Consider the following 26944-nt stretch of genomic DNA (forward strand, 5'->3'; position numbering starts at 1 on the left):
AACAAGCCTTTCACCGGGGTGGCATCAGCATTTAGTGCATGGAGTGCAGATTGCTTCCACCGTGGTACATCTTGCGTGAGCCTTTATCTTAATAATAGCAACCTCCTCTGGTAATAACAGAGAGTTCATAAGTTCAAGTACAGAGTCTTTATTTTTAATTGGCTGGCCTGCTGATGTTAGAAAGTCTCTAGCCCGCCATATGGGTCCATAGTCATGTGCAATACCAAAAGCATACCTTGAGTCCGTGAAGATGTTCACCTTCTTCCCCTTGGCCAATTTACACGCCTCAGTGAGTACCTTCAGCGCCGTGTCTTGCGCTGACATGTGAGGTGGCCATGGTTCAGCTATCCCTACCTCATGCTGTGTGACCACTGCATATCCAGTGTGGAACCCGCCGTCCTCTCCCATCAACCTGCTTCCACCTACAAAATACTCAAAATCAGGGTTATCAAGGGGGTTTTCATGGACATGATTAAATCCTGACGTTTCTTGTTGCATTAATTGTACACAGTCATGTAGGTCATGTTCCATCATGTCATTTAGGAGGCTGCCTGTACCTTCTATTCCCCCTTTCCCCAATTTCTGAATCTGTGATTGGTAACAAAGTAGCAGGATTCAGAGTAGTACATCTTTTGAAAGAAATGTTAGCGGCGTGAGGAGTGCACATTGGAGTCTGAGTTGCCTGGCCATAGAAATATGCTTAGGTTGAACCTGTGTTAATATGCCCTGTATGTGATGAGGTGTTTGTACAATCACCGGGTAGTTAAACACAATTCAGAGGCTTTTTCTATCATTGCCTGCACTGCCGCTACCGCCCTGACACAGGAGGGGGCGCCTCTGGCAACAGGATCTAATCTGGCTGAAAAGTACGCCACTGGCCTCTGGCGGTCACCATTTTCCTGAGTCAATACAGCAGTGCTGTGACCCTGCATTTCTGAGCAGAACAGGTTAAATTCCTCGTCATATTTTGGAATACCCAGGGCTGGGGCCGAGGTTATGCACAGCTTCAATGTATGGAAATTATTCACTGCCTCTTCTGTCAGGTGAAATAGGTCAGCTTACAGACAATAATATAGAGGCTGCATTAACATGGAGGCATGTCTAATCCAGGGGCGACAGAATGACACCAGCCCCCAAAACACCCGTAGGCTTTGTACTCCTTTGGGCACTTGTATCCTTTTAACAGCCTCCTTTCTTTTCTGGGGTTAGGTGGCGAGCTCCATGGGAGAGGCAGTGTCCTAGAAATACAACCTTGTTTTTACAAAACTACAGCTTCTGTTTTGAGGCTTTACACCCGTTCTGATGCAGGAAAACCAGAAGATATATATTTGCTTCACAGCAAATATCATTGTCTTCAGCACACAGGAGAAAATCATCCACTTTTTGTAACAGGACCACTGAGTCGGGCAGTGCCCAGTTTGTAAGGACAGATTGCAGAGCCTGTGTATACATGGTCGGGGAGTTCTGAGCTCCCTGAGGCAGGACGATCCAAGTATACTGGTTACCCTTAAATGTAAAGGCAAACAGATACTGACAGTCTTGGTGCAGCGGGACACTAAAGAAAGCATTTGCCAGGTCTATCACTGTGAAACACTTAGCAGTGGATGGAACTTGTGACAGTAAGGTATGTGGGTTTGGCACTATTGGAGTTGGTAAAACTGTCACCTTGTTAACTTCTCTAAGATCATGAACCATCCTGTAACTGACAGGCTGTCCCTTAACTGGTTTCTTCTTTATTGGGAACGGTGGGGTATTAGCGGGAGATACTGTTTATATCAATACACCAGCCTGGAGAAAAGCATCAATTTGGCTGGCCACTGCTATCTCCTAGGCATGACTAAAGGGGTACTGCTTCACTCGAGGGGGCTGACATCCTAGCTCAAGATGTACAATGACCGGAGACACGGGGAGTTTCCCTTTGTCTGTTTTTGATGTTGCTCATAATTCATAAATCCTTCGGTATCACCTCAAGAACAGCCTGGTCTACAAGGGTTAATTCTGATCGTTAAGTCTCAGGCAGGGCCAGTGTCGCTATTAAGGGACATAATACTTTCTCTGGGTCCCCAAAATCTACACGGGTAGTGCCATCGGGGTCAAAGTGTATGTGGGCTCCCAGTGCTTGCAAAACATCAGTCCCTAAAATAGGTTCTGGCAGGTTTTCTTAAACTAACAAATGGGTAACAATCGTACTGTCTTTTATCTTTAGTTTAACTGGCTCAGATTCACGGACAAAAACTGTTTATCTTGTAAATCCCACAGCCGATACATAACAAGGGGTTAACTGATGAGGCTGCAGTGTGAGCTGCCTCCTCCGAGTCTGCACGCCGGGCTTCTCCTCTCCATCTCTCGGTTTCAACATCACGAGCTACTTTTATCCATACATCAACCACTTCTTCACATCCATGATCCTTTATCCAACCTCAATGTGTCCTACTAAATCTTTCCCAGACTAGCTTCCTCAGAGCTTTCTCCCTAAAGGGTGCCACCGTACTAGTACTCCCAGGGTTTAGATTCCCATACTTCATCCCTGCCTTCTCTAACACTCTGTCCACATTCTTCAGACCCTCTTTCCTTCACCAATGTTTTGGCTGTCTTATAACCTTCGGGTATACTAAAATTATTCTCCATTGCTCTTCAACTGTACCAGAACAACTATAGAAAGTAACAACATTCACAGACGTCTGTTTTTCCCCAGTTTTCCCCAAAGCTTCCTCACTATATTCAGCTAGTGTACTCTGTACTGAGATTTATTATACAAATCAAGTCTACAAACCGGACATTGGAGTCCAAGGACTTTGATTTCCCTTTCTATAATGTTCTCCAATTTTCCAAACACAGTAAAGAACAAACCAAAAGCCTAAAGCCAGACCAAAAACATTCCAATCAACGTTACTCATGAACAGAAACTAAACCAACAATCATAGGTATTTTCAACTTTCAAGGTTCTTTATCAATATGGTCTAGACTTTAAAAGGACTTTATACGTACTGTACGTTCCTTCAACAATCTCTCGAGCCAGACAATCGGTCAGGGAGGCACAGATACAATCTAAGATAAAGTCTGTTACCTTGCAGCGCTGCCTTTTTATCTGTCCGTCCCGGGCCGCGTTCTCTAAGTTGTCGGGAGATTAATGAAGTGTCCTTAAGTTGAGCCCTTAGTTGAGGCGCCAAGTTTTGTTGGGGCAAAACCCCCATCTCTATGATTGTCGGGATTCCAATTGATGAGCGCTCAGAGGGAGCTGACACAGACATACTTGCTGAATCAAATCCTCTCTCTCTCCTTTATTCTATAAAAAGCATACATTATTATAACACTATAGATAACAACAGACAACACTGGCAAAAACTAATGATTTGATTGGTTATTCATAAAATACTTCCGCATCATACTAAAAGAATTCTAATTAATTAAGAAGTTTCTGTGAAACTGAGAAACCAAAACATAACATTCTTGGACATCAAACTCTGAGCTGCCTTACCCTGGCCTTGAGACTCCCTCCCCACTCATCCTTTCCAGCTGTCTAAGTAATTTTTGACAAGATGGAGGACATATTTATACAAAATGGATTCTCATCCCTCACACCCCTTATAGAACAGTCCTATCCTTGTCCGTAACGCGGACAATAATAGGACATGTTTTATCTTTTTGAGAAACGGACATGTGGACCTACAGACACGGAACGCACGTGGAGTCATTTTTTAAATTTTTTTTTCCAGCCCCATTGAAGTGAATAGGGGCTGCAATAAAAACCGGAACGAAAACGGACAAAAATACGTTTGTGTGCATGAGCCCTTAGTCTGTCATGGGTGATACTGTCTGCTAAGCTGGGTTATCTAAGCTCATTATATCTGATAACGTCTTCCAGGGGCGTTGCTAGCTTTAAACATTTGTTGCCTGGGCCCCTGATGTTTTGTCCCAGGCCCCGAATGCCCTGTCTGCCAGCTAGATACAACTGTACAATTGCATCTAATGCATTGTAAAAGCTGAAGGACCTGTGGTGACATCAATGGTCATGTGACCAGTAAAACAGGCAGTGGTTGAGAAAGACCTGCGATGATGTCACCATCATGTGACCAGTGCAGGAGAGGATGGCAGTGAAGAGGAGAAGAAGCTGTGGTGAGGTCTGCTACATGAGGAGAGGTAAGTGAAGGGAAAAGCAGAGTAATGCTGGGAGTTGTGGTTATTTAACTGGGACTGTATGTTAGGGCTGAAGGGAGGGATGATACTTAGGCTACTTTCACACTTGTGTTTCGGGGTCCGCTTGTGAGATCCGTTTCAGGGCTCTTACAAGCGGCCCAAAACAGATCAGTTTAGCCCCAATGCATTCTGAATAGATAAGGATCCGTTCAGAATGCATCAGTTTGGCTCCGCTCCGCCTCCATTCCTCTTTGGAGGCGGACACCAAAACACTGCTTGCAGCATTTTGATATCCGCCTGACGATGCGGAGCCAAACGGATCCGTCCTGACTTACAATGTAATTCAATGGGGACGGATCCGTTTTCACTGACACAATATGGTGCAATTGAAAACGGATCCGCCTCCCATTGACTTTCAGTGTAAGTCAAAACTGATCCATTTGCATTATCATGACCCAAAAAAATTAAATAAAAAATATTATTTATTTATTTTTTTGTTCATGGTAATCCAAAGGGATCCGTTCTGAATGGATACAAGCGTTTGCATTATAGGTGTGGATCGGTCTGTGCAGATACCAGACGGATCCGCTCCGAACGCAGGTGTGAAAGTAGCTTTTCCTGGAACTGTGTGTTAATGGTGGCTGGGAAGGGAGTGATGTTATTTACATAGGACTCTATGTTGAAGGCGGCTGTGGGAGGGGGGGATCTTATTTACATGGGACTGTATGTTGGAACGGGCTGCGGCAGGGTGTTGTTATTTACATGGGACTGTATTTTGAAGGCAGCTGTGGGAGGGGATGATGTTATTTACATAGGACTGTATGTTGGAGGCAGCTGTGGAAGGGAGTGATGTTATTTACATGGGACTGTATGTCAGAAAGGGCTGGGGGGGAACAGTGATGTTATATGCATGGGACTGTATGTTGAAGGCGGCTGTGAGAGAGAGTGATGTTATTTACATGGAACTAAATGTTGAGGGGTGATGTTTACATGGGATTGTATGTTGGAGGCGGCTGGGGAGGGGGTGATATCATTTATATGGGACTGTATGTTAAAGGCGGCTGGGAAGGAGGTGATGTTATTTACATGGGACTGTATATAGGAGGGGGCTGGAGAGATGGTGTGATGTTATTGAGATGGGACTCTATGGCGAAGTGAGGTAAATATTGTTATTTACATGGGACTATATACTGGAGGGGCTGAATGGAGGGGAGTGATGTTATTTACATGGGACTATATTTTTGAGGGGGCAAGAGAGATGGTGTGATGTTATTTACATGGGACTATATGGTAGAGGTAGGAATATAACTACAGGGGGCACAGCAGGGGACATTATAAATAATGGGGGCACTTCAGAGTGACCATTATAACAGTAGGGGGCAGTATAAATACTGGGGGACTGTAGGGTTATTATAAATACAGGGGACATTATAGGCGTTCTTATTACTACTGGGGGCTCTATAGGAGTGACTTATAGATCCACATTATTTCTACTAAGAGCACTGTGGGGAGCCTTATTACTACTGAGGGGTCTGCAAAGAGCTTTATTACCACTGGGGGAACAATAGGGGACCTTATTACTACTGGGGGCTCTATGAGGGTATTATTAATACTGGAGGGCTCTCCTACTAATGGGGGCATTCTTCAGGAGCGTTATCACGGTTAGGGGCACTGTAGGGGGCAGTATAATTACTGGGGGCACTGTAGGGGCATTATAAATCCAGGGGACATTAGGTGGTCTTATTACTACTGGGGGCTCTATAAGAGGGTCTTATAGATCGCCTTATTTCTACTAAGAGCACTATGGGGAGGAGGCCTTATTACTACAGAGGGGTCTGTAGATAGCTTAATTACCACTGGGAGAAGATAGGGGGGCCTTATTTCTACTGGGAGCTCTGTGAGGGTATTATTAAAACTGGAGGGCTCTTCTACTAATGGGGGCACTCTTGGGGAGCGCTATCACGGTTGAGGGCACTGTAGGGGGCAGTATTACTAATGGAGGCACTCTTGGGGAGCGTTCTGACAGTTGTGGGGCACTGTAGGGGGCAGTATTACTAATGGGGGCATTCTAGATAGGAATTACTATTGGTGGGACTATGAGGAGCACTAATACTATGGGGGGGTACTCATTTTCCTTCAGGATAGTATTTGGGGGTATTGGGGCCGGGGCACAGCGAACAGCAGGAAAACACTGTGGGGACTCCAGGTTGGGGGATGATAGAAATGTGAGGAAGCTAAGATGTCCGTGTGTCACACTCTGCAAAGACGAGGCGGCTGAGAGAAGTGTCCGGACCAAATGGAGAAGATGATGACAGAGAAGATCTTCATCGGAGGAGACGTCACCTGGAACCACTGGATGTGAGAGGTAAGCAGTGGCGCACCTACAGCAGTGGCGCACCTGCTGTAGGTAGGACGGTACTGGGCGCACACAGCAGGGACACAGGCCGGAAGAGGCCTGCTTCACATCGCTGCTGAAGGAGGTAAGTATCAGTGTATTTTCTTTTGTTTTTTGTTTTGTTTTTTGGAGGGGGGGAGCTGGCACTATGGGGGCACTAAAGGGGAGAACAACTTTATGGGGCATCTGGTGGTACTTTTTTTTTGGGTGGCACTTCTTACTGGCACATTATGGGGGGGCACTATGGGGGCTCTAAAGGTTTTTTTTTTTTACACACTATGGGGGGGCACTATAGGGGAGAATGGCACTAGGGGGCATCTGGTGGCACTATAGGGGCATTATTTGGGGGGGCACCATGGGGGAGAGGAGCACTATGGGGGCTCTAAAGGGGCTTTTTTTACACGTTATGGGGGGTACTATAGGGGAGAACGGCACTAGGGGGCATCTGGTGGCACTATAGGGGCATTATTTGGGGGGCACCATGGGGGAGAGGAGCACTATGGGGGCTCTAAAGGGGCATTTTTTTACACGTTATGGGGGGCACTATAGGGGAGAATGGCACTAGGGGGCATCTGGTGGCACTATAGGGGCATTATTTGGGGGGCACCATGGTGGAGAGGAGCACTATGGGGGCTCTAAAGGGGCTTTTTTTGACACATTATGGGGGGCACTATAGGGGAGAACGGCACTATGGGGCATCTGGTGGCACTATAGGGGCATTATTTGGGGGCACTATGGGGAAGTGGGGGTTCTAAAGGGGCCTTTTTTTCTTATTGGCACATGGGGACATTAAGGCATCTGGTGGCACTAAGGGGGCATTTTTTACTGGCACATTATGGGAGGCACTACAGGGGAGGGCGGCACTGTGGAGGAGTGGAGCACTATTGGGGCATATGGTGGCACTTTGAAGGGGCATTTTTTACTGGCACATTATGGGGCGGCACCATGGGGGAGAGGAGCACTATGGGGGCATCTGGGGGTCTAAAGGGGCTTTTTTTTATTGACACATTATGGGGGCACTATAGGGGAGAATGGCACTATGGGGCATCTGGTGGCACTATAGGGGCATTATTTGGGGGCACAAAGGGGAAGTGGGGGCTCTAAAGGGGGCCTTTATTCTTATTGGCACATTATGGGGGCATTATGGCATCTGGTGGCACTAAGGGGGCATTTTTTTACTGGTACATTATGGTAGGCACTATAGGGGAGAGCGGCACTATGGGGAGAGGAGCACTATTGGGGCATATGGTGGCACTTAGAAGGGGCATTTTTTACTGGCATATTATGGGGGACACTATGGGGAAGGGGGAGAGGAGCACTATAAGGGCATTTCCCGGGGCACTATATAGGGGTATTTTATACTGGCATACATTATGGGGACATTAGCTCAACAGCGGGCACTAAGCGGGGGTATTTCATGTACTGTCATATTGTAGGGAGAATTATTTGTACTAGGAGGTATTATGCGGAGCTTTGCTAATACTGGGGGGCTATGAGGAACATGATTACTAGTATGGGCACTATAGGGGCATTATTACTACTAAGTGTGCTCTGGCAGAGAATTATTTCTATTTTGGGGAGCCCTGTTACTTTGGGGGGCACCCTGCCACAGTATCAGCTTAGCACAATCATTTTTGGGGGACATTATCTTTATACTATTAGTGTCTGGGCGCAGTTGTTTTTTTAGAGCACTGTGTGCCAATAATTGTTGAAGGGGGCACTATCTGTGTGGTAGCAGTATTTCCAGGGGGACTGTTTCTGCAGTATAGTATTGGGGGCACAGCGGGCACAGTATTGGGGGCACTATCTGTGTGGTAGTAGTATTTCCAGGGGGACTGTTTCTGCAGTATAGTATTGGGGGCACAGCGGGCACAGTATTGGGGCACTATCTGTGTGGTAGTAGTATTTCCAGGGGGACTGTTCTGCAGTATAGTATTGGGGGCACAGCGGGCACAGTATTGGGGGCACTATCTATGTGGTAGTAGTATTTCCAGGGGGACTGTTACTGAAGTTTAGTATTGGGGGCACAGCGGGCACAGTATTGGGGGTGGCAGGAAAGGGTGTTCAGAAGATGTGAAGATGATGGAAATGTGGGAAACTAATGTCTGTTTGTCAATCTCTGCAGAGACGGGAGATGGCAGAAGAATCATCATGGCGGTCTGGTCTGAATGGAGAAGATGAGGAAAGAGAACGTCTACAACAAAGGTGACATCACTGGATGTAAGCGGTAGGGGGCGCTATGTAGGAGAGGAGATGCTCCGGCTCCTCCCCCTGCCATTTGCAGAAGGAGGATTCAGAACTGGGTGAGGATGACGAAAGGGGGCAGCAGGCCACGGGCGGGTGACAGATGGTGGGGGGAACCACAAGCCTTGAGCAGGATCGGGGGAGGGAGGAGAGCGGAGGAGCTTCCTGGCTGTAGCCTGCTGTTTATTGTATGATGTGAAGCAGGCAGTGCAGCCAGGACAGGCCTCCCCCTCTCTCCGTATGATGTGTAGAGACAGGCTGCAACTATAGAATGTCAGCTGTACAGTGTTTGTTGGGAGTGGCCTATTATATGTAGGAGGGGCCTTTAATAATGGGCGGCGCGCCGCATTATTGTTTTCCTACAGAGCTTTTAGAATCGCCAAGTAAAAGAATTAGCGCAACACACTACACCCCTTCCCCGTATTTTTTAATATAAAGGGGCTTTGAAAAATTTAATTAGCACAGCGCACTACACATGCCACATTTTTTTGCCTTTCGGAGCCCCCCTAGACAAAATTCCTGGGTGCTCCCCTGGAGGTAAGTGCTGCTGTATAGCAAGTACACGAAAATGCGGTGTGCAGGGGGAGGGTCGATTTAGAGAACTGGGCCATATTCATTGGGGCTTGGACCCCAGATCCTTTGAGACCCTAGCAACGCCCCTGCCATCTTCTAAGCTGTTGTATCTAAGCTTGTTATATGTGATACAGTCTGTTGAGCTGTTGTATCTAATGTAAACCTTTCATTTGTGATAATGTCTGCTAAACTGTTGTATCTAAGCCCATCATGTGTGATACTGCTGCCTGAGCCGCTGTATCTAAGTCTATATCACCAGTTTTCAGCTCCAGCAGACCTGTACAGAGATTTGGCAGGTCCTGGTGATCTTCCCTTCTGCATCATCTCCTGTAGGTTTTGTTCGCACTTCCATACACCCTGCCCCAGGTCACTGCGTCTCTCAATGTGATTGCTTTCAATCCTGAACATAATAAGGAAACTGAAGTCATAAGCGCTCAGCGAGACTGCGTACAATGGGGCAGATTTATCATACCTTCACTCCAGGATTCTGGCTTCAAAAAGTCACAAAATAGGCGTTTGTGACTTCTTGTACCTGTGCAAATATTTAGCGATTTTTTTTTTTGTTGCATTTTTACACCACTCACTCCAGTGGTTAGCTATGTTAATTAGTCTGACCCCAGATTTATCATCGAGACTTTTTTTAAAAGTTGCAAAAAAGTCACAATCTCACTCCAGAAAGAGGGTGGAGTAGGAAAACTGGAGGAGCTTTTCTAGACAAAAGTGTTAAGTTTAAGGGCTCATGCACACAAACGTATTTTCTTTCCGTGTCCGTTTTTACAGACCATATGCAGAACTATTCATTTCAATGGGTCCACCAAAAAAACTGAAGTTACTCTGTGTGCATTCTGTTTCCATATGTCCAGATATCCGTTCCGCAAAAAAATAGAACATGTCCTATTATTGTCCGCATTACGGACAAGGATAGGACTGTTCTATTAGGGGCCGGCTCTTCCGTTCCGCAAAATACGGAATGCACATGGAGGTCATCCGTATTTTTTGCGGATCCATGTTTTGCAGACCGCAAAGTACTTACGGTTGTGTGCATGAGCCCTAAGGATGAGACAAATTTATCAAACAACATAAGAGATTTGCCAAATGTGGTATAAAGTACACCAACACAGACTCAAGCAAAACCGATTTCAGATACTCCCCTAACTGAGGTTTATGATTCACAGGTAATCCTGAAGAATAACTGCTTAGGAGCTTAGGAGGATACTGGGGGTTGTACCTCTCACCGGGATCCTCAACATCATTGAAATGAGCTAAATGAGGAGGGGGCAATGTCGCCCTACAAATGTCTAATTAACACTAGTAGACCCCATATATACCGTATATGAACACACTGCTATGGTACCTATAGTAAATGGTTAATGGGGTTGCCCCATGAAAAATATTCAGCATTTTTTAAAGCAGCACTTGTATCTGAATACTTTAGTACATGGTGGTCGCACATGCTCATTTGTTCTGTCCCCACTGCCCCCGGCCGTATCTACTGTTAAAAGCTGCAGCAGTTACAGGGAGAGAGCTGCTGCAGAAAGACCATGCCCCTTGAGCTGTGTCAGGAAGAGAGCTACAGCAAAAAGTACACGCCCCCTGAGCTGGGGTAGAGAGAGAGCTGCAGCAGAAAGCACATGTCCCCGTTGCTGTAATTTTTTTTAGGTCTGGCTTGTATTGCTTGATTGTTTTTTAACCTGCTTGAAAAAGTGTCAATGTGTGCTGTCTTTTTTTTGTATGGGTTTTTGCATGGCGTATTTTTTACTCAACGCTGTTTTTTCATACCGGTCTAGAGAGGAAGTGACATTAGAGCGGGTTACAAAGAGATGCATGCACTCAGACCACAAAAAGACTGAAATGCTTATGCAATTCCTCTAGAGATGAGCAAATTTATTCTAAACTAAATGGATTTTGTAAAAATTCAAGCTGCATCTGAAGCCAATTCTTTGGTGATTCGAATTGAGCAAATTTTAGAGAGAGAGAGAGATGGAGAAAGGAGACATAAAATACAGCGAGCCCTGGAGGAGTCGGTGTAGAGGATAGGAGTGGTAGTAGCCCTGATGAAGTGTTCTGTCACTATGTACTCCCTCGGGCCGTTGCTCCCTGGGGATCAGTGCAGTGGAGTTGTAGTACTGAAGAATGAGGCCAGAATTGAATGTAACAAAGTCTTTTTACTAAGTGCAACATAGAACTTTAAATACATAAAATAGCAGCAAATTTCAAGTTCACAATTTTCTGGCACCGGTAAGGATTATAGAGGCAGGTTGGATGTTGATAATTTAGCACTTAGGTTGTACTTGCCTAGTAACGTTGTGGGTGATGGGTGTCTTTGCTGTAGTCCCTCACTTTGTAGCAGCGTCTGGAGATGCTGATTATAGCAGTTCACTCTGTTGTCAAACTTCTCAAGACTTCACTTGCCCCAAAAGAATAAGTGATCGCTTTAGAGAGTCTGTAAAAGGAGCAGGATCTCTGGCTTGTGTTTCCTTTCTTCTGTCTCTGGACAGGAATTGGATTCTAAAGATCTCTCTGGAGTGTTGGTTTTACAGGAGAATTAGATCTGGTTGCTAGGAGTAGGAGCTCTGACATGTGCCTCTTCACTGTCTGGACTGGAACTGCCCATCCTGGCAGGAAGCAGGACCAGCCCAATTCTACCAAGAGGGGAGGAACAGGATGGTTAACCCTGTTCCTTGCCAAACTTTGCCATCCACATACTTACTGGTAATGGCCAGAAGCATACAATAGGAGACACAACATTATAATATTAAATGATATCAAACTATTTACAGAATTGTAGTACCCCCCGGTTTGGAGTACTACAGAAAGAGAGGGGAAGAGATAGGGAGGTGAAGAGAAAGGAATAGAGAGAGAGGGGGAAATGAAAAGAGATGGAGATTCAGAGAGAAACAGATGGACAAAGATGGTGAGATAGAGAGGTGTAAATATAGACAAATTGAGAGATAATTGGAGAGAGATAAAAAAGAAAAAATACTAGAAAAAAATATAAGTCCTAGGAGACTTCAAAGAGTCATACACAAATTTCCAGGCCAGTTGGGGCACTTTTGATTCGGGTAAACCAAACCCGACTCGAATTTAGATTGTTTCACTCATCCCTTGTCTAAAAACAAAACCCGGCCTCCTACCTCTCCCTTCGCTTCCCTGTACAGACAGCCGCCCGTATATAGACGTTCTAATCCAATGTTTTACATTGGCTGCACTTAATTTAATCCGGAAGCTTCTTTGTCTCCGGTCTCCACTTTGTGCAGTAATCAAGGGGACAAAAGAATCCTTATCCTGAAGAGCGTACGTCCTGATACTCCATTGTGACGGAGACAATTAAGAGCATTGTGTCCTACATATCTCCAGGTTCACTATGTTTATTTGTTGGTCTGTAAATGTCTTCTCTATTGTGCAAGTCCTTGAAGAACAATTCTTAATAGACAAGTCTGGTAAAGAGAAGGACTGGAATCTAGATTTTGGCTTTGTCCCGCGGAGGAATAGAAAATCTGTTCTGTGTCACATTGTGGGGGAAGTAGTTGGGTCTGTTTTAGATTTTTGTCTTATTTTGTTGGTTCTCCATTTACGACATAACTGTGCTGAAGAGTCACCATGGTGGCATGAGTCTTAAAATGGTTGTGCCAAAATTGTCCCTTGTCATCTATCCACAGTACAGATGATAATTGTCTCATAGGTGGGAGGAGGGGTCTGACTGCTTGCAACAATCACAAAAATGGGAGTTTCGTGTCCTTCATTTGAATGGAACGGAGTTGATTCAAAGTATATGGGACTGCTGAACATAGTTGAGCTCTGTACTTGGCTATCTTCAGAAGTCCCATAGAGAATGAATGGAGATCAGGGCTCATGCTTCAATTGGGGTAGATGGGTCCGTTGCTGTTGTGATCATGGTGGACCCAGAAGTCCTTCCCCAAGTGATCAGACACTTATCACCGATAATTGACAAGCATTTACCTTTGTGCTACCGATTTAGAATGACACACTAGATGGTCCTGAATGGGGGTGTTTCAACATCCATTCCCATCCATTTGTCCCAGAAGATAAACCATGGCTAGAAAAATATGTCAATAGCTAATTTACCTCTCCCTATTGAAAACACATGCACAGTCTTACAAGTCCAGAGTACATATGGATGAAGAGTCAGAAGGAACATCCAGTTGGCCAACAGTGGTCCAAAGTGTATGGCCTCAATAAAAATTTTTACTCATAGTCATGTAGATTAAGTACTTAGTACCTGTCTTATTGGCTTAATTATCGTGGTACTTTCACAACCAATGACGTAAGTTGGACATGGAACATCTGACTCTAGGAAGTCATCAACATCCGTCTCGCCAACACTGAGAAGAACAGGTTAAGATCAGTCAAGACCTTCCATCCTAAGTAGCAGCTCCATCCTCCCCTGTAGTTACTCAACTTTAGCCAAATCGATGGAGGAAGCCAGGTCTGGTCAGCTCAAAATTCATGACAGCAACAACTTAACCAAGGCTTCAACAAAATGATGGATGGTGACCTTCTCTGAGTAATGTCCAGGCATTTTTTACTTGATTGTGATTGCTAGATACAGAGTTCATGGAGATGTGACCAGTAAAACCATATTCAGAAGTAGAGTTGCTTTGTGATACTTGCTGCAGCTACTACCTGTTTTGGCAAAAGGCCACACTTTTCTACCTAGTGGTGTTGATGTGCGGTTGTCTAGTGGCCACCGGTTCTCCAGGCAGATCTTTTTGGATGTTCCTTTACTGCAGTACTAAGAAATGTTAGCTAACAAGCAAGTTGCACATCTCAATAATGGATCCTAGTAATGGTTAATGATGTAAGAACAAAGCCCCAAGCTGTTAGTCACATCTCATGGTTGCAATTCAATATGCTGCTCACTGACCCACTTACCTCCAGGCTGTGAAGAAGCGAACCCGTACCTCCTAACGTAATGATAGTCCATTACTGCATAAATAACAAAGAATCGAAATCACCACATCATTAACTGTCTGCTAATTAGAAGAGGAATCCAACCTGCTACCAAGAAGCTTTAACAACTTCACTTATCAGAGAAGATTACTTCACCGTTGGAACCAAATGAGAGTCCAGACACTGAGAAACGGCAACATGAGGCAACCTCCATTTTGACAGTTGCGCACAGGATGAAGGTATTGCAGAGGGACCTATAACAGCCAGTTAAATTATTATACATAGAGCACAGCAATATAGTAGTTATATTCTTGTACATAGGAGGCAGTATTATAGCAGTTATATTCTTGTACATAGGAGCAGTATTATAGTAGTTACAGTCAGGTCCATAAATATTGGGGCATCAACACAATTCTAACATTGTTGGCTCTATACACTACCACAATGGATTTGAAATGAAATTAACAAGATGTGCTTTAACTGCAGACTGTCAGCTTTAATTCGAGAGTATTTACATCCAAATCAGGCAAACGGTGTAGGAATTACAACAGTTTGCATATGTGCCTCCCACTTGTTAAGGTACCAAAAGTAATGGGACAATTGGCTTCCTAGCTGTTCCATGGCCAGGTGTGTGTTATTCCATCATTATCCCAATTACAATGAGCAGATAAGAGGTCCAGAGTTCATTTCAAGTGTGCTATTTGCATTTGGAATCTGTTGCTGTCAACTCTCAAGATTATATCCAAAGAGCTGTCGCCATCAGTGAAGCAAGCCATCATTAGGCTGAAAAAACAAACCAATCAGAAAGATAGCAAAAACATTAGGCGTGGCCAATACAACTGTTTGGAACATTCTTAAAAAGAAGGAAGGCACTGGTGAGCTCAGCAACACCAAAAGACCCGGAAAACCATAAAAAACAACTGTGGTGGATGACTAAAGAATTATTTCTCTGGTGAAGAAAACACCCTTCACAACAGTTGGCCAGATCAAGAACACTCTCCAGGAGGTAGGTGTCACGACTAGAGTTGAGCAAACACCTGGATGTTCGGGTTCGAGAAGTTCGGCCGAACTTCCCGGAAATGTTCGGGTTCGGGATCCGAACCCGACCCGAACTTCGTCCCGAACCCGAACCTCATTGAAGTCAATGGGGACCCGAACTTTTTGGTAAAACAGCCCATGAAAGGGCTAGAGGGCTGCAAAAGGCAGCAACATGTAGGTAAATCCCCTGCAAACAAATGTGGATAGGGAAATGAATTAAAATAAAAATAAAATAAATAAAAATTAACCAATATCAATTGGAGAGAGGTCACATAGCAGAGAATCTGGCTTCACGTCACCCACCACTGTAACAGTCCATTTTCATATATTTAGGCCCCGGCACCCAGGCAGAGGAGAGGGGTCCCATAACAGTGAATCTGGCTTCATGTCAGCAGAGAATCAGTCTTCATGTCATAGCAGAGAATCATGCTTTACGTCACCCAACACTGGAACAGTCCATTGTCAGATATTTAGGCCCAGGCACCCAGGCAGAGGAGAGAGGTCCCGTAACAGAGAATCTGGCTTCATGTCAGCAGAGAATCAGTCTTCATGTCATAGCAGAGAATCATGCTTCACGTCACCCAACACTGGAACAGTCCATTGTCAGATATTTATGCCCAGGCACCCAGGCAGAAGAGAGAGGTCCCATAGCAGAGAATCTGGCTTCATGTCAGCAGAGAATCAGTCTTCATGTCATAGCAGAGTATCATGCTTCACGTCACCCAACATTGGAACAGTCCATTGTCATATAATTTAGGCCCCGGCACCCAGACAGAGGAGAGAGGTCCCATAACAGAGATTCAGGCTTAATGTCAGCAGAGAATAAGTCTTCATGTCATAGCAGAGAATCAGGCTTCACGTCACCCAACACTGAAACAGTCCATTGTCAGATATTTAGGCCCCGGCACCCAGGCAGAGGAGAGAAGTCCCATAACAGAAATTCAGGCTTCATGCCAGCAGAGAATCAGTCTTCATGTCATAGCAGAGAATCATGCTTCACATCACCCACCACTGTAACAGTCCATTGTCAGATATTTAGGCCCCGGCACCCAAGCAGAGGAGAGAGGTCCCGTAACAGAGAATCTGGCTTCATGTCAGCAGAGAATCAGTCTTCATGTCATAGCATAGAATCATGCTTTACGTCACCCAACACTGGAACAGTCCATTGTCAGATATTTAGGCCCAGGCACCCAGGCAGAGGAGAGAGGTCCCGTAACAGAGAATCTGGCTTCATGTCAGCAGAGAATCAGTCTTCATGTCATAGCAGAGAATCATGCTTTACATCACCCAACACTGGAACAGTCCATTGTCATATAATTTAGGCCCCGGCACCCAGACAGAGGAGAGAGGTCCCATAACAGAGATTCAGGCTTCATGTCAGCAGAGAATCAGTCTTCATGTCATATCAGAGAATCAGGCTTCACGTCACCCAACACTGGAACAGTCCATTGTCAGATATTTAGGCCCCGGCACCCAGGCAGAGGAGAGAGGTCCCATAACAGAGATTCAGGATTCATGCCAGCAGAGAATCAGTCTTCATGTCATAGCAGAGAATCATGCTTCACATCACCCACCACTGTAACAGTCCATTGTCAGATATTTAGGCCCCGGCACCCAGGCAGAGGAGAGAGGTCCCGTAACAGAGAATCTGGCTTCATGTCAGCAGAGAATCAGTCTTCATGTCATAGCAGAGAATCATGCTTCACGTCACCCAACACTGGAACAGTCCATTGTCAGATATTTAGGCCCAGGCACCCAGGCAGAGGAGAGAGGTCCCGTAACAGAGAATCTGGCTTCATGTCAGCAGAGAATCAGTCTTCATGTCATAGCAGAGAATCATGCTTTACGTCACCCAACATTGGAACAGTCCATTGTCATATAATTTAGGCCCCGGCACCCAGACAGAGGAGAGAGGTCCCATAACAGAGATTCAGGCTTCATGTCAGCAGAGAATCAGTCTTCATGTCATAGCAGAGAATCTGGCTTCACGTCAGACAAAACTGGAACAGTCCATTGTCAGATATTTAGGCCCCGGCACCCAGGCAGAGGAGAGAGGTCCCATAACAGAGATTCAGGCTTCATGCCAGCAGAGAATCAGTCTTCATGTCATAGCAGAGAATCATGCTTCACATCACCCACCACTGTAACAGTCCATTGTCAGATATTTAGGCCCCGGCACCCAGGCAGAGGAGAGAGGTCCCATAACAGAGAATCTGGCTTCATGTCAGCAGAGAATCAGTCTTCATGTCATAGCAGAGAATCATGCTTCACGTCACCCAACACTGGAACAGTCCATTGTCAGATATTTAGGCCCAGGCACCCAGGCAGAGGAGAGAGGTCCCGTAACAGAGAATATGGCTTCATGTCAGCAGAGAATCAGTCTTCATGTCATAGCAGAGAATCATGCTTTACGTCACCCAACACTGGAACAGTCCATTGTCAGATATTTAGGCCCAGGCACCCAGGCAGAGGAGAGAGGTCCCGTAACAGAGAATCTGGCTTCATGTCAGCAGAGAATCAGGCTTCATGTCATAGCAGAGAATCAGGCTTCACGTCAGACAAAACTGGAACAGTCCATTGTCAGATATTTAGGCCCCGGCACCCAGACAGAGGAGAGAGGTCCCATAGCAGAGATTCAGGCTTCATGTCAGCAGAGAATCAGTCTTCATGTCATAGCAGAGAATCAGGCTTCACGTCACCCACCACTGTAACAGTCCATTGTCATAAATTTAGGCCCCGGCACCCAGGCAGAGGAGAGAGGTCCCATAACAGAGAATCTGGCTTCATGTCAGCAGAGAATCAGTCTTCATGTCATAGCAGAGAATCATGCTTCACGTCATCCACCACTGGAACAGTCCATTGTCAGATATTTAGGCCCAGGCACCCAGGCAGAGGAGAGAGGTCCCGTAACAGAGAATCTGGCTTCATGTCAGCAGAGAATCAGTCTTCATGTCATAGCAGAGAATCATGCTTCACGTCACCCAACACTGGAACAGTCCATTGTCATATATTTAGGCCCCGGCACCCAGACAGAGGAGAGGTTCATTCAACTTTAGGTTGCCCCGCAATATAATGGTAAAATGAAAATGAAAATAAAAATAGGATTGAATGAGGAAGTGCCCTGGAGTACAATAATATATGGTTAAGGGGAGGTAGTTAATGTCTAATCTGCACAAGGGATGGACAGGTCCTGTGGGATCCATGCCTGGTTCATTTTTATGAACGTCAGCTTGTCCACATTGGCTGTAGACAGGCGGCTGCGTTTGTCTGTAATGACGCCCCCTGCCGTGCTGAATACACGTTCAGACAAAACGCTGGTCGCCGGGCAGGCCAGCACCTCCAAGGCATAAAAGGCTAGCTCTGGCCACGTGGACAATTTAAAGACCCAGAAGTTGAATGGAGCCGAACCATCAGTCAGTACGTGGAGGGGTGTGCACACGTACTGTTCCACCATGTTAGTAAAATGTTGCCTCCTGCTAACACGTTGCGTATCAGGTGGTGGTGCAGTTAGCTGTGGCGTGTTGACAAAACTTTTCCACATCTCTGCCATGCTAACCCTGCCCTCTGAGGAGCTGGCCGTGACACAGCTGCCTTGGCGACCTCTTGCTCCTCCTCTGCCTTGGCCTTGGGCTTCCACTTGTTCCCCTGTGACATTTGGGAATGCTCTCAGTAGCGCGTCTACCAACGTGCGCTTGTACTCGCGCATCTTCCTATCACGCTCCAGTGCAGGAAGTAAGGTGGGCACATTGTCTTTGTACCGTGGATCCAGCAGGGTGGCAACCCAGTAGTCCGCACACGTTAAAATGTGGGCAACTCTGCTGTCGTTGCGCAGGCACTGCAGCATGTAGTCACTCATGTGTGCCAGGCTGCCCAGAGGTAAGGACAAGCTGTCCTCTGTGGGAGGCGTATCGTCATCGTCATGTGTTTCCCCCCAGCCACGCACCAGTGATGGGCCCGAGCTGCGTTGGGTGCCATCCCGCTGTGACCATGCTTCATCCTCATCCTCCTCCACCTCATCCTCCTTGTCATCCAGTAGTGGGCCCTGGCTGGCCACATTTGTACCTGGCCTCTGCTGTTGCAAAAAACCTCTCTCTGAGTCACTTCTAAGAGACTGGCCTGAAAGTGCTAAAAATGACCACTCTTCCTCCTCCTCCTCCTCCTCCTCCTGGGCCACCTCCTCTTCCATCATTGCCCTAAGTGTTTTCTCAAGGAGACATAGAAGTGGTATTGTAACGCTGATAACGGCGTCATCGCCACTGGCCATGTTGGTGGAGTACTCGAAACAGCGCAACAGGGCACACAGGTCTCGCATGGAGGCCCAGTCATTGGTGGTGAAGTGGTGCTGTTCCACAGTGCGACTGACCCGTGCATGCTGCAGCTGAAACTCCACTATGGCCTGCTGCTGCTCGCACAGTCTGTCCAGCATGTGCAAGGTGGAGTTCCACCTGGTGGACACGTCGCATATGAGGCGGTGAGCGGGAAGGCCGAAGTTACGCTGTAGCGCAGACAGGCGAGCAGCGGCAGGATGTGAATGCCGGAAGCGCGAACAGACGGCCCGCACTTTATGCAGCAGCTCTGACATGTCGGGGTAGTTGTGAATGAACTTCTGCACCACCAAATTCAGCACATGCGCCCGGCAAGGGATGTGCGTCAAACCGGCTATTCCCAGAGCTGCAACGAGATTTCACCCATTATCGCACACGACCAGGCCGGGCTTGAGGCTCACCGGCAGCAACCACTCGTCGGTCTGTTGTTCTATACCCCACCACAACTCCTGTGCGGTGTGGGGCCTGTCCCCCAAACATATGAGTTTCAGAATGGCCTGCTGACGTTTACCCCGGGCTGTGCTGAAGTTGGTTGTGAAGGTGTGTGGCTGACTGGATGAGCAGGTGGAAGAAGAGGAGGAGGAAGCTGAGTAGGAGGAGGTGGCAACAGGAGGCAAAGAATGTTGCCCTGCGATCCTTGGCGGCGGAAGGACGTGCGCCAAACAGCTCTCCGCCTGGGGCCCAGCCGCCACTACATTTACCCAGTGTGCAGTTAGGGAGATATAGCGTCCCTGGCCGTGCTTACTGGTCCACGTATCTGTGGTTAGGTGGACCTTGCCACAGATGGCGTTGCGCAGTGCACACTTGATTTTATCGGATACTTGGTTGTGCAGGGAAGGCACGGCTCTCTTGGAGAAGTAGTGCCGGCTGGGAACAACATACTGTGGGACAGCAAGCGACATGAGCTGTTTGAAGCTGTCTGTGTCCACCAGCCTAAATCACAGCATTTCATAGGCCAGTAGTTTAGAAATGCTGGCATTCAGGGCCAGGGATCGAGGGTGGCTAGGTGGGAATTTACGCTTTCTCTCAAATGTTTGTGAGATGGAGAGCTGAACGCTGGCGTGTGACATGGTTGAGATGCTTGGTGACGCAGGTGGTGGTGTTGGTGGTACATCCCATGTTTGCTGGGCGGCAGGTGCCAACGTTCCTCCAGAGGCGGAGGAAGAGGCCGAGGCGGTGGCAGCAGCAAAAGAGGCCGAGGCGGCAGCAGCAGAAGAGGCCGAGGCGGCAGCAGCAGAAGAGGTAGCAGGGGGAGCCTGAGTGACTTCCTTGGTTTTAAGGTGTTTACTCCACTGCAGTTCATGCTTTGCATGCAGGTGCCTGGTCATGCAGGTTGTGCTAAGGTTCAGAACGTTAATGCCTCGCTTCAGGCTCTGATGGCACAGCGTGCAAACCACTCGGGTCTTGTCGTCAGCACATTGTTTGAAGAAGTGCCATGCCAGGGAACTCCTTGAAGCTGCCTTTGGGGTGCTCGGTCCCAGACGGAGGCGGGCAGTAGCAGGCGGAGTCTCTTGGCGGCGGGTGTTCTGCTTTTGCCCACTGCTCCCTCTGTTGCTACGCTGTTGGCTCGGTCTCACCACTGCCTCTTCCTCGGAACTGTGAAAGTCAGTGGCACGACCTTCATTCCATGTGGGGTCTAGGACCTCATCGTCCCCTGCATCGTCTTCCACCCAGTCTTGATCCCTGACCTCCTGTTCAGTCTGCACACTGCAGAAAGACGCAGCAGTTGGCACCTGTGTTTCGTCATCATCAGAGACATGCTGAGGTGGTATTCCCATGTCCTCATCATCAGGAAACATAAGTGGTTGTGCGTCAGTGCATTCTATGTCTTCCACCGCTGGGGAAGGGCTAGGTGGATGCCCTTGGGAAACCCTGCCAGCGGAGTCTTCAAACAGCATAAGAGACTGCTGCATAACTTGAGGCTGAGACAGTTTCCCTGGTATGCATGGGGGTGATGTGACAGACTGATGGGGTTGGTTTTCAGGCGCCATCTGTGCGCTTTCTGCAGAAGACTGGGTGGGAGATAATGTGAACGTGCTGGATCCACTGTCGGCCACCCAATTGACTAATGCCTGTACCTGCTCAGGCCTTACCATCCTTAGAACGGCATTGAGCCCCACCAAATATCGCTGTAAATTATGGCGGCTACTGGGACCTGAGGTAGTTGGTACACTAGGACGTGTGGATGTGGCAGAACGGCCACGTCCTCTCCCAGCACCAGAGGGTCCACTAACACCACCACGACCATGTCCGCGTCCGCGTCCCTTACTACATGTTTTCCTCATTGTTACCGTTCACCACAATAACAGAAAATTCTAATTCAGGCCTTTTTTTACAGACACCTAACACTATCTGGCTATCTATTTAGGTACCGTATTACACTAATAAAGGCACAGCAGTAACGACAGATTTAGCTGAATATAAATTTGAGGCCTATTATTTAGGCGCTGGATGACAGGTATACGTTTACGGACAGAATTAGACTTGGAATTGCACAGTAGCGTGTGTGTGAAGTTATTGAGAATGACCCTATCTGCACCTTGAAACTAATATACCCTTTTAGGGATAGATTTAAAGTAGCTCTGATACAGCAGAAACCACTAATTTAGAGAATTGCAAAATTGGGAATTGTATTTCAACCCAGAACAAAAACTGTGCTTTGACGGACACTAAATAACTTGACCAGCCTCAGCAATAATGACAGATTTAGATGAATATAAATTTGAGGCCTATTATTTAGGCGCTGGGTGACAGGTATACGTTTACACACAGAATTAGACTTGGAATTGCACAGTAGCGTGTGTGTGAAGTTATTGAGAATGACCCTATGTGCACCTTGAATCTTTTATACCCTTTTAATGAATAGATTTAAAGTAGCCCTGATACAGCAGAAACCACTAATTTAGGAAATTGCTAAGTTGGGAATTGTATTTCAACCCTGAACAAAAATATATCTTTTGCCAGACAGCAGACAGTATTACAATTGGCTGGCCACAGCTGAAACACCAGATTTAGGGTACTGCTATTTTGGCAATTGTATTTCACCCCTCAATAAAATAGCAAGCACAGCCAAGCCCCTGATGTAGGATATAGCCAAAAAATAACCACACTATTGATGGTTAAATGCACTTGGTGACAGCTTGCCCCATATGTAGGATATAGCCAAAAAATAACCACACTATTGATGGTTAAATGCACTTGGTGACAGCTTGCCCCATATGTTGGATATAGCCAAAAAATAACCACACTATTGAGGGTTAAATGCACTTGGTGACAGCTTGACCCATATGTAGGATATAGCCAAAAAATAACCACACTATTGATGGTTAAATGCACTTGGTGACAGCTTGCCCCATATGTAGGATATAGCCAAAAAATAACCACACTATTGATGGTTAAATGCACTTGGTGACAGCTTGACCCTGATGTAGGATATAGCCAAAAAATAACCACACTATTGATGGTTAAATGTACTTGGTGGCAGCTTGTGCTGGCGCACCACAAGACACAAAATGGCCGCCGATCACCCCAGAAAAAAGTGAATGAAAAACGCTCTGGGCAGCCTAAAAACAGTGAGCAATTGAATAGCAGCAGTTCAATGATCCACAGCTGTAGATCGATCACTGAATTGTCTTTTGGAGGAGTTAATCACTGCCTAATCTCGCCCTAACGTCACAGCTGCAACCTCTCCCTACACTGATCAGAGCAGAGTGACGTGCGGCGCTACGTGACTCCAGCTTAAATAGAGGCATGGCTGTGACGGCCTCTTGGGGCAAGTAGTATGACGCTTGTTGATTGGCTGCTTTGCAGCCTTTCAAAAAGCGCTAAGAAAGCGACGAAACACCGAACCCGAACCCGGGCTTTTACTAAAATGTTCGGGTTCGGGTCCGTGTCACGGACACCCCAAAATTCGGTACGAACCCGAACTATACCATGTTTATGGCCGTGACTCCTTGGGAGCCGCATACAGTTGCCCGCGGTTTGGTTTGTTGTGTCAACCGCAGCTGGGGGCACTTTGCTGTCTGCCTCAGGTGCGGTTGCCGCGGACAACAGGTATGTGTGCGGTTGCCTTGGAGTTGTGTGCGTGTATGTATGCACTTTGAATGTTTGGTGTGCACTGTGACATTTTCCCTTCACTGTAGCTGCCCGTGGCAACGTTTGGTGTTTGTACGTGTGGTGGCAGTGTCTCGGCCTTTTGGGCCGGCTCCCAGGACACGTTTGCCACACATGTCGTTGTCATCGGTAACAGCTGCAGTGAGTATTTGTGTGTATTTCCCTTTATGTGGTCTCACTACACTTCCTGGTGTTGGAAGGGTTAATTCCCTTCTGTGTGTGTGAACACTGGGTGTGTCTGTGTGGGTGTGACTATTTGGGCCTATAAAGCCTCTGTGTTATCTCCAGTCTGAGGGGTACTTCAGCCATGACTAGCTGGAGTAGCCTCCTGTGTTTATCACCTGCCAGTGGGGGGCACCCTTGTGGTCATAAACAAGTTTAAGTTTAAGTTTGTGTGATGTTCAGTTTATGTTTTCCTTTATTATTCGGTGCAGCTATGGATCTGGGTTCCTGTGTGTGGATATGTTTGTGCTGAGTTCATTTAGTATTGTTGTGGTCTTCAGCTTGCCTGCACACGGATCCAGTCAGCAAGGCTGTGGCAGGTGGCTGGAACTAGTGCAGCACCTGCCATATCCATAGGCCTGTATTTGTTCCCACATTCCTTGCAGCTTGGCCAGTGAGACTCCTGTTCCTCCGTCTCCAGAAGGAACAGGTCGTCTTACCCTACTCCTAGTTCAGGGACCGGTCGGAGGGTGAATAGGGATCCGAGGTTCCTGAGCATGGGCCCTCCTACCTTCAAGGTCGGCCCATGCAGCTAGGAGTTAGGGACGGATTAGGGATGCGTTAGGAGGTGACCTGCTCCCTAATTCTCTCGTCCTGGCCGAGCAGGGGTTTACATCTTCTGGCATCGCACGGCTGAGGGTTTTCCCCATCCTCAGCCGTGACAGTAGGTGTATGTGTGTCAAAGTCAACAATCAAGAGAAGACTTCACCAGAGTGAATACAGAGGGTTCACCACAAGATGTAAACCATTGGTGAGCCTTAAAAACAGGAAGGCCAGTTTAAAGTTTGCCAAATGACATCTAAAAAAGATTTCACAGTTCTGGAACAACATCCTATGGACAGATGAGACCAAGATCAAGTTGTACCAAAGTGATGGGAAGAGAAGAGTATGGAGAAGGAAAGGAACTGCTCATGATCCTAAGCATACCACCTCATCAGTGAAGCATGGTGGTAGTAGTGTCATAGCATGGACATGTATGGCTGCCAATGGAACTGGTTCTCTTGTATTTATTGATGACGTGACTGCTGACAAAAGCAGCAGGATGAATTCTGAAGTGTTTCGGGCAATATTATCTGCTCATATTCAGCTAAATGCTTCCTAACTCATTGGACGGCGCTTCACAGTGCAGATGGACAATGACCCAAAGCATACTGCAAAAGCAACCAAAGAGTTTTTTAAGGGAAAGAAGTGAAATGTTATGCAATGGCCAAGTCAATCACCTGACCTGAATCCGATTGAGCATGCATTTCACTTGCTGAAGACAAAACTGAAGGGAAAATGCCCCAAGAACAAGCAGGGACTGAAGACAGTTGCAGTAGAGGCCTGGCAAAGCATCACCAGGGATGAAACCCAGCGTCTGGAAGCAGGTGATATGGAAGTCATAGGGGAGGGGGGGAATAGGTAGTATGGGAAATCGTGAAAATGAGTGGGAAAGCGCAGTTGGTTAGTGGAGAACAGAGGGTATCAGGGGATAGGAGTGAGAGAGTCGCTGCAAAATGGTAGCTGAAACATAGCGAGTGGAAAGGTCACTTTGTTTGGGCTCCAAGTCAGGTGGAGCAGGACATGTTGGAGAAGAGGCGAGGAAGTTCATCTCAGTCCACGACCAGAATAGGGAAATCCCATGAAGAACTCAAATGTGCGAGGACAGCCTCAGCTAAGTCTGCATCAGATCAGGATCTTGCCAGGGTGCGCTCTTCTTGTGCGCTCAGGTTTCCTCGTCGTGGATGGCTGCCAGGGGTCAGCTCGCGGATGTGTCGGTAGGATAGAACTTTGGTCCGCCAGCATCTAAGAGGGAATCTCGATAGGCGGTATACCCAGTTGCACCCACGTAGATCGTAGGTCCTGAGGTGTGCATACTGTGAGTTGTCTGCCATTTTTAGAGATGGCCAGACCAAACGGGTAGAACCATCTAAAGGGTGTCGCAGAGGCTTTTAGGGTGTCTAACAGTGGTTTGAGCAGACGGCGCTTGGCTAAGGTGGAAGAGGCCAGGTCCTGGAACATCAAGATAACGGAACCCTCGTAATGCAGGGGGTTCGACTCTCTGCTCTTTTTCAATATTTCTGCAGTGTCAACATAGCTGAAGAGCCCGCAGACAACATCCCATGGGGGTTCTTTCGTTTTGGGCTTGGGGCGCAGGGCTCGATGGATCCTCTCAATCACGATTCCGGCTGCCCTGTCTTGGCCTAGCAAGGTGGTTAAGATTTTGCGGACTACAGTGAGAAGGGCTCCCGCCGCTATAGTTTCAGGGAGGCTGCGTAATCGGAGGTTTCGCCGGCGACTACAATTCTCCTGATCCTTGAGTTTCAGGAAAGCTTCATTTAATATGTCCTTGTGGGCTAAGGCCTCACCGGTTTTCTCTCCAAACTGCAGGATGGCGTCTTGTTTATTTTCCACTTCCACCACCCTGTGGCCTACTGTAGGTGTCGGAGGTCGTCTTTTATGTCAGATAAATCCTTCTTGAGAGGGGAAAGTGTGGCTTCAATTACCTCTGGATAGACCGATTTAGTTATCGGAGGGTCATGGGGTCTTCTGTCTGAAGTGTCGGAGCAGCTACCCGCATCAGGGAATTCACCCGTGTCTGAATCCAGGGCTGCGCTCGGCGCCATGTTAGATTTACAATAAATTTCTCCATTTCAGGCTGTCTCAATCGTGCTGGAGTTGCCTCTGGTACTTCTTTAGGCCTTTCTTTGCTAGATTTCACCATAATATTGCATTAGATAAGCAATTTTAGGGCTATTTGGTCGATTAACTGGAGGGGCTCAGACATGTGCAGCCATTCAGCAGCGCGGCCAGGCTCCGCCCCATAGTAGTTATAGTCTTGTACATAGGCGCAGTATTATAGTAGTTATATTCTAGTATAAAAGGAACAGTATTATAGTAATTATATTCTTGTACATATCAGCAGTATAATAGTAATTATATTCTTGTAGATAGGAGCAGTATTATAGTAGTTATATTCGTGTACATAGGAGGCAGTATTATATTA

The 26944-nt window shown here is 46.9% G+C and overlaps 1 long non-coding RNA gene across 1 annotated transcript in view; it reads left to right on the forward strand.

Moving 5' to 3' along the window:
* LOC122929072 overlaps positions 1 to 26944 on the forward strand; it is a 50344-nt gene that overhangs the window by 18034 nt on the left and 5366 nt on the right. The gene's annotated exons all lie outside the window — the stretch shown is intronic.

Source organism: Bufo gargarizans, chromosome 2 (assembly GCF_014858855.1).
Source record: "Bufo gargarizans isolate SCDJY-AF-19 chromosome 2, ASM1485885v1, whole genome shotgun sequence".
NCBI classification, from domain to species: domain Eukaryota; kingdom Metazoa; phylum Chordata; class Amphibia; order Anura; family Bufonidae; genus Bufo; species Bufo gargarizans.